This window comes from Neomonachus schauinslandi, chromosome 9 (genome assembly GCF_002201575.2).
Source record: "Neomonachus schauinslandi chromosome 9, ASM220157v2, whole genome shotgun sequence".
Lineage (NCBI taxonomy): Eukaryota > Metazoa > Chordata > Mammalia > Carnivora > Phocidae > Neomonachus > Neomonachus schauinslandi.
The window spans coordinates 52,729,043-52,738,125 of NC_058411.1; the positions used below are offsets into that span (position 1 = coordinate 52,729,043).

At 35.1% G+C, this 9,083-nt stretch overlaps 1 pseudogene; it reads left to right on the plus strand.

Moving 5' to 3' along the window:
• The first annotated feature begins 2,983 nt into the window (after window positions 1-2,983).
• LOC110590557 lies at window positions 2,984-4,226 on the plus strand (annotated as a pseudogene).
• The last annotated feature ends 4,857 nt before the right edge of the window (window positions 4,227-9,083 follow it).

Consider the following 9,083-nt stretch of genomic DNA (forward strand, 5'->3'; position numbering starts at 1 on the left):
ATATGGTCCTCTCAATTGATGCTGAAAAAGCACTTGACAAAATACAGCATCCTTTCCTGATTAAAGCTTTTCAGAGTATAGGGATAGAGGGAACATTCCTCAAGTTCATAAAATCCATCTATGAAAAACCCACAGTGAACATCATGCTCAGTGGGGAAAAGCTGAGAGCATTTCCTTTAAGATCAGGAACACGACAAGGATGCCCACTCTCGCCACTGTTGTTCAACATAGTACTAGAAGTCCTAGCAACAGCAATCAGACAACAAAAAGAAATAAAAGGTATTCAAATTGGCAAAGAAGAAGTCAAACTGTCTCTCTTCACAGATGACATGATACTTTATGTGGAAAATCCAAAAGACTCCACTTCCAAATTACTAGAACTCATACAGCAATTCAGTAACGTGGCAGGATACAAAATCAATGCACAGAAATCAGTTGCTTTCTTATACACTAACAATGCACCTGTAGAAACAAAAATTAGAGAAATGATTCCATTTACAATAACATCAAAAACCATAAGATACCTCGGAATAAACCTAACCAAGGAGGTAAAGGATCTGTACTCTAGGAACTACAGAACACTCATGAAAGAAATTGAAGAAGACACAAAAAGATGGAAAAACATTCCATGCTCATGGATCGGAAGAATAAGCATTGTTAAAATGTCTATGCTCCCCAGAGCAATCTATACCTTCAGTGCCATCCCAATCAAAATTCCGATGACATTTTTCAAAGTGCTAGAACAAATGATCCTAAAATTTGTATGGAATCAGAGAAGACCCCAAATCGCCAAGGAAATGTTGAAAAAGAAAAACAAAGCTGGGGGCATCACGTTGCCCGATTTCAAGCTATATTACAAAGCAGTGATCACCAAGACAGCATGGTACTGGAGCAAAAACAGACATATAGACTGATGGAACAGAATAGAGAACCCAGATATGGACCCTCAACTTTATGGTCAAATAATCTTTGACAAAGCAGGAAGATATACAATAGGAAAAAGACAGTCTCTTCAATAAATGGTGCTGGGAAAATTGGACAGCCACATGCCGAAGAATGAAACTCAACCATCTCTAACACCATACAGAAAGATAAACTCAAAATGGATGAAAGACCTCAATGTGAGACAGGAATCCATCAAAATCCTAGAGGAGAACATATGCAGTAACCTCTTTGACATCAGCCACAGCAACTTCTTTCAAGATTCATCTCCAAAGGCTAGTGAAACAAAAGCAAAAATGAACTTTTGGGACTTCATCAAGATAAAAAGCTTCTGCACAGCAAAGGAAACAGTCAACAAAACAAAGAGGCAACCCACAGAATGGGAGAAGATATTTGCAAATGACACTACAGATAAAGGGCTGGTATCCAAGATCTATAAGGAACTTCTCAAACTCAACACCCAAAAAACAAATAATCAAGTAAAAAATGGGCAGAAGACATGAACAGACACTTCTCTAAAGAAGACATACAAATGGCTAGCAGACACATGTAAAAATGTTCATCATCATTAGCCATCAGGGAAATTCAAATCAAAACCACATTGAGATAGCACCTTACACCAGTTAGAATGGCAAAAATTGACAAGGCAAGAAACAACAAATTTTGGAGAGGTAGTGGAGAAAGGGGAACCCTCTTACACTGTTGGTGGGAATGCAGGTTGTACAGCCACTTTGGAAAACAGTGTGGAGGTGCCTCAGAAAATTCAAAATAGAGCTACCCAATGACCCAGCAATTGCACAACTGTGTATTTACCCCAAAGACACAGATGTAGTGAGAAGAAGGGCCATATGCACCCCCATGTTCATAGCAGCAATGTCCGCAATAGCCAAACTGTGGAAAGAGCTGAAATGCCCTTCAACAGATGAATGGATAAAGATGTGGTCCATATATACAATGGAATATTACTCAGCCATCAGAAAGGATGAATACCCAACTTTTACATCAACATGGTTGGGACTGGAGGAGATTATGCTAAGTGAAATAAGTCAAGCAGAGAAAGTCAATTATCATATGGTTTAACTTATTTGTGGACATAAGGTATAGCATGGAGGGCATTAGGAGAAGGAAGGGAAAAATGAAGGGGGAGATCGGAGGGAGAGATGAAACGTGAGAGACTGTTGTCTCTGAGAAACAAACTGAGGTTTTAGAGGGGAGGGGGTTGGGGGGATGGGTTAGCCCACAATGGGTATTAAGGAGGGCACGTACTGCATGGAGCACTGGGTGTTATATGAGAACAAGGAATCATGGATCACTGCATCAAAAACTAATGATGTTTTGTATGGTGACTAACATAACATAATAAAATAAAATTTAAAAAAATAAAAAAAATAAGGTAGTAAACCATATTGCATGTTACTTTTGAGGGAAAAATGCATTTTTTGAAATGTTTGTATTAATAAGGTCAATTTAATAATTAAGAGATATAATTAATTATATGCAGTGCTGATTATATACACCTTTTGTTTTATTATATCCAACTTGATTGTAGCTATGAAAATATCAAGGATTTTTTAAAAGGAAAATATAGTTGGAGAAAATGTTTTCTATTCAAATACAGTATTTGTGCTAATAATGATTTAGAAGAATGTAGAAAGACCCAAGGTGGTGGAAACCACCCAAGCACCTGAATAAGTAAGACTTGTTCCCAAACTCTGTAAAAGACTGGAGAAAAGAAGTTGGTGAAGGAATAACCGTTCGTTATTTCCTGAGCTAAAATTTCTGCAGGAGTTCATAGGCTCAGTTTAGAACTTTCTTTCACAAGGTGAAAGAAGCTGCTGTAATGAATTTAGGGATGAGGAAATAATACAAGTAATATTTCTTTCATAATACTTTCTTATACACATTGCCACAAATTGAAAATATAAACACAGAACCTCTGAGCCATGAGATCCAGGTTTCAGCCTTGCCTCTACCATGGCTCAGAAACTGCAAAACCCTTTTCCATCCACTGCCAGCCACTTCTGACACAGAACATCCAGCCATGGATAAAAATATGCTGGTGCAGAATGCCAAACTGGCCAAGTAAATTGATTGATACATTGACATTGCAGCCTGCATGAAGTCTGTAACTGAGCAAGGAGCTGTATTATCCAATAAGGAGAGGAATCTTCTCTCAGTTGCTTATAAAAATGTCATAGGAGCCCATAGGTCATCTTGGAGGTTCATCTCAAGTATTAAGCTAATGATGTGAGGTGCTGAGAAAAACAGCAGATGGCTTGAGAATACAGAAAGCAATCTCAGAGGTGTCTGCAATGGTGTACTGTCTCTGGAAAAGTTGCTTCACAAGCACAGAGCAAAGTCTTCTGCTTGAAAATGTAAGAAGATTACTACTGATACTTGGCTCAGGTTGCTGCTGGTGGTGACCTTAAAGAGACTATGGATCTATCACAACAAGCACACCAAGAAGCTGTTTAAATTAGAAAAAGGAAACACAACCAAAACATCCTACAGTATTGGGTCTGGCTCTCATTTCTCTGTGTTTTATTGTGCTATTCTGAACTTCCTGGACAAACACTGTTCTTTTGCAAAGACAGCTTTCTTTTCCAGTTTAATTGAAATATAACTAACATATAATATTGTATAAGTTTAAGGTGTACAGAATAATGATTTAATATATGTATATATTGCAAAATGATTATCACAATAAGTTTAACATCTCACATAGAATATTTTTCCCTTGTGATGAGAACATTTAAGATTTATTCTCTTAGTAACTTTCAAATGTATGATATTAATTATAGTCATTATATTATACATTACACCCAAAAACTTACTTATCTTATAACTGGAAGTCTGTAGATTTTGATCACCTTTACCCAATTCTCCCGTGCCCCCCCCACCCCTACCTCTGGCAACCACAAATCTGACTCTATTTCTATGAGTTTGGTTATTTTAGATTTCACATATACGTGAGATCATACAGTACTTTCTCTGTCTGACTTATTTTATTTAGCATAATGCCTTAAAGATCTATACATGGTGTCACAAATGGCAGGATTTCCCTCCTTTTTTATGGCTGAATAGTATTCCCGTGTTTGTGTGTACATGTGTGTGCATGTATACACCACATTTTCTTTATCCATTTATCTACAGATGGACACTTAAACTACTGAGGCAGCTTTTGATGAAGCCATTGTTGAACTTAATATATAAAGTAGAGAGTCATACAAGGGCAACTAGGTAATAATGCACTGGCTGAGAAGCAGCTTGGCATGTGGACATAGGATCCCCAAGAAGACAAAGCAGGAGAAGGAGGGGAAAATTATCATAGAACACTACATCAAAAACTAATGATGTACTGTATGGTGACTAACATAACAAAATAAAAAAAAAAGGAGGGGAAAATTAACCAGACTTCCAACTTTAGTCTATTTTATTCTGAAATTCACACAGTGGACCATTTGTTATCCATAATGCCCTTTTTTTGTTTTTTGTTTACACTTTATAACATGTATATGTTACTTCTATTTGAATTTCTATTTTTCCCCATATGGTTTTTGTGTTTAATATTAGGAAAATAGAACCAGTTAACATATAGAGATTATTTTTTTTTTAAGATTTTATTTATTTATTTGAGAGAGAGAGAATGAGAGAGAGCACAAGAGGGAAGAGGGTCAGAGGGAGAAGCAGACTCCCTGCTGAGCAGGGAGCCTGATGCGGGACTCGATCCTGGGACTCCAGGATCATGACCTGAGCCGAAGGCAGTCGCTTAACCAGCTGAGCCACCCAGGCGCCCAACATATAGAGATTATTTTCATTTCTTTTTTTCACAGACTTGATTTGTTTCTCCATTGATTCTGCTTTTGTTTTATCAAGATATTTCATCTTGCTTTAATAAAGTTTTGCTGTTTTTTCATATAGGCTGCTTAACTTTTATTACTTTTCCTAGATATTTTATCATTTTGTTTGGCTATTGTTAACTAAATTGTTTAGTTTTATTATATTAGGTGTATAATTTAATACAATGAAATGATTACAACAATAGGTCTATCATTCATTACCACATATAGTTATAAAATTTTTTTTCTTGTGATGAGAACTTTAAAGATTTACTTTTAGCAACTTTCAAATATACACAGTATTTTTAAAATATTTATTTGAGAGTGAGAGAGAGAGAGAGTGTGCAAGCATGAGTGAGGGGAGGAGCAGAGGGAGAAGGAGAGGAGGAAGCAGGCTCCCCACTGAGCAGGGAGTCCAATGCAGGACTTGATCCCAGGACCCTGGGATCATGACCTGAGCTGAAAGCGGACACTTAACTGACTGAGCCACCCAGGTGCCCCAAATATACAATACAGTATTAACAATGATAGTCACCATGCTGTACATTCCATTCCATTGCTTATTTATTTTATAAATGGAAGTTGATAAATTTTGACCCCCTTTATCCATTTCACCCATCCCTCACCCCTGCCTCTGACAACCAACAATCTGTTCTACCTATGAGTTTGTTTTTTTGCTTTTAGATTCTACATATAAGTGAGATCATATGGTATTTGTCTTTCTTTGTTGGACTTACTTCGCCTAACATAATGCTTTTAAAGGTCATCCATGTTGTCACAAATGGCAAGATTTTATTCTTTTTTATGGCTGAATAATATTCCATTCATGTATATGTATCATATTTTCTTTATCCATTTATCCATCAGTGGACACTTAGGTTGCTTATATGTTTGGCTATTGTAAATAATGCTACAACAAACACAGAGATGCATATACTTTTCAAGTTAGTTTTTTCATTTCCTTCAGATAAATACCCAAAAGTTGAATTTCTGCATCATATGGTTCTGTTTTTTTTTTTTGAAAAACCTCCATACCTTTTTCCATAGTGGCTGCACCAGTTTATATTCCCACCAACAATACACATGGGTTCCCGTTTCTCCATATCCTCACCAACTCTTGTTACTTTTTGTCTTTTTGATAATGGTCATTCTAACAAATGTAAGGTGATATCTCATTCTGGTTTTTATTTACATTCCTCTGATGGTTAGTGATGTTGAGCATCTTTTCATGTATCTTTTGGCTATCTCTATATCATCTTTAGAAAAATGTCTATTCAGATCCTCTGCCAATTTTTTTTGCTATTGAGTTGTATGAATTCTTTATATATTTTGGATATTAACCTTTATCATATATATAATTTGCAAGTATTTTCTCCCATTTGATAGATTTTTTTTTCATTTTATTGATGGTTTGCTTTGCTGTGAAGATGCTGTTTGGCTTTATTTAGTTCCACTTGTTTATTTTTGCTTTTGTTGCCTTTACTTTTGGTGTCATATACAAAAATCATCACCAAGATTGATATCAAGGAGGGTACTATCTATGTTTTCTTCTAGTTTCATGGTGTCAGGCAGGCCTATGTTCAAGTCTTTAATCCATTTTGAGTTAATTTTTGTGTATGGTGTAAGAAAGTGGTCCAGTTTCATTCTTTTGCCTATTGCTGTCCAGTTTTCCCAGCACTATTTGTTGAAGAGACTGTCCTTTCCTCATTGTATGTTCTTGCCTCCTTTGTCATAAATCAGTTGCCACATGTGTGTCGGTTTATTTCTGAGCTTTGTATTCACTTCCATTGATCTGTGTGTGTGTTTATGTCAATATATTACTGTTTTGATTACCATAGTTTTGTAATATAGTTTGAAATCAGGGAGCATAATGCCTCCAGTTTTGTTCCTTCTCAACACTGCTTTGGTGATTTGGGATCTTTTGTGGTTCCATACAAATTTTAGGGCTGTTTATTCTGTTTCTGTGAAAAATGCCATTGGAATTTTCTTAAAATTGCATTGATTATTTTAGGTAATGTGGACATTTTAACAATATTAATTCTTCCAATTCATGAGTACAGAATACTTTTGCATTTTTTTGTGTCTTCAATTTTTATCAGAGTGTCATAGTTTTCAGTGTATAAGTTTTTCACTTCCTTGGTTAAGTTTATTCCTAGGTATTTTATTCTTTTGAATGCAATTGTAAATGGGATTGTTTTCTTAATTTCCTTTTCTGATGCTTTGTTATTAAGTGTAGAAATATGACAGATTTTTGTGTATTGATTTTGTATCTTGCAACTTTACTAAATTTATTTATTCTAAAAGTGTTTTGGTGGGGTCATTAGTGTTTTCTATATATAATATGTTATCTGCAAATAGTGACAGTTTTATTTCTTCCTTTCCAATTTGGATGCCTTTTTTTTTTTTTCCCCTAATTGCTCTGGCTAGGACTTCCAATACTGTGTTGAATCAGAATGGTAAGAGTGGACATCCTTGTCTTATTCCTGATCTTAGAGAACAAGCTTTCAGCTTCTCACAGTTAAGTATGATGTTAGCTGTGGCCATGTCATATATGGCCTTTATTATTTTGAGGTATGTTCCTTCTATACCCACTTTGTTGAGAGTTGTCATCTTCAAGTGGTCCATATGGGGATGTGGAAATTTTATTAGTGTTTTTGCTACATGATGGCTTTACAGTGGCCTGTGTTAAAACTCCTTCTATGTCTAAGCAAAGAAAACTGACTACAGATTGATTTGTCCTGGTATGGGATAGCAGAGATAACTGGTTTCTATCACAGTTATAGTTATTGTGGGTACTCTAAGGTTTGGAGTACTTCTAAGACGATAGTAGAAGTAGATACCCCATGGATATTACACTTTGAACCATGAGCTACCTGTGGAATACACAATCTTATTGTGCAAATCTTTGACTATAGTTGTAGAAGTGTTCCTTTGGACAAAGTTGTAAACCATGTAGTCTAGAGTAGGGCAGAAATTTTTCACATTCCATTATTTGTAAAATTACCCATTGTTTTTTTCATTATTTTTGTAATACTCATTTTATTTTCATTTAAATATTTTAAGCAAAGTAAGCATAGACTTATAAGAGCAATTAAAGTTGAATTCTTGATATTCATTTTTTCATATATATTAAATAGAGAAGTAAAAAAGCAAAAAACAATAAAAAAGTACTTAACTTTTTTAAGGTTTTTTGCTTTTGTGATATTTAAAAAACTTATTAAACATGCATGTACTAAAAAAATAGTTAACAGGGAAATAACAAGATAGTGGCTAGTTTTGTTTAATATCTTACAAAATTCTTATGAACATCTAAGCATAATTAATAATGTCTATCAAGTTGATGTAAGTGGAACAAAAGTTTTATACATGGAGAAAAAATAGAAACATTAACTCTCAGTTTTTCTTTTACTTTATTTTTCAGTTTAATTTTAATGTTTAGAAATACATTTTATATTTTTGGATGTCAACATTAGCTTACAAGGTACTTAGAAGGTACTTTCATCACATTTTTGCCCTGCTTTGGGGGTATGCTTTTTTTTAAATTTTATTTTATTATGTTATGTTAATCACCATACATTACATCATTAGTTTTTGATGTAGTGTTCCATGATTCATTGTTTGCGTATAACACCCAGTGCTCCATGCAGTACATGCCCTCTTTAATACCCATCACCAGGCTAACCCATCCCCCCACACGCCTCCCCTCTAGAACCCTCAGTTTGTTTCTCAGAGTCCATAGTCTCTCATGGTTCGTCTCCCCTTCTGATTTCCCCCTCTTCATTTTTCCCTTCCTGCTATCTTCTTTTCTTATTTTTTAACATATAATGTATTATTTGTTTCAGAGGTACAGGTCTGTGATTCATCAGTCTTACACAATTCACAGTGCTCACGGTAACACATAGTGTAACTGGTTTTAATATATACTTTTCACCACCCTTTGCTTTGGCTTTAGAAAGCAAAGGAAATCATTTATTGATTTATAATGCTTTGAAATTTTAGTTATTTTAACAAAAATAACTTAAGTACTGTTCATAGATGATCTAAAAATTGTCTTATTCATTGGTGAGGAGATGAACATGTGAATATGCTAGAATATCTTTAAGAAATAAATACTGAAAGATTAAGCCAGTAGAATGTTTAGAGCTTAAGATACACATGCCTTTTCTGCTGAAACCAGAATGTTGATAGTAGCAGCAGCAGTTGGAGAGGTCCAGGATCCAGTGAGACACTGATCTTATCAGGGGCATTACACTAATGTGGAATCAGAGTGGAATATGAAGAGTCTTTCCCAAGCATGAGAGT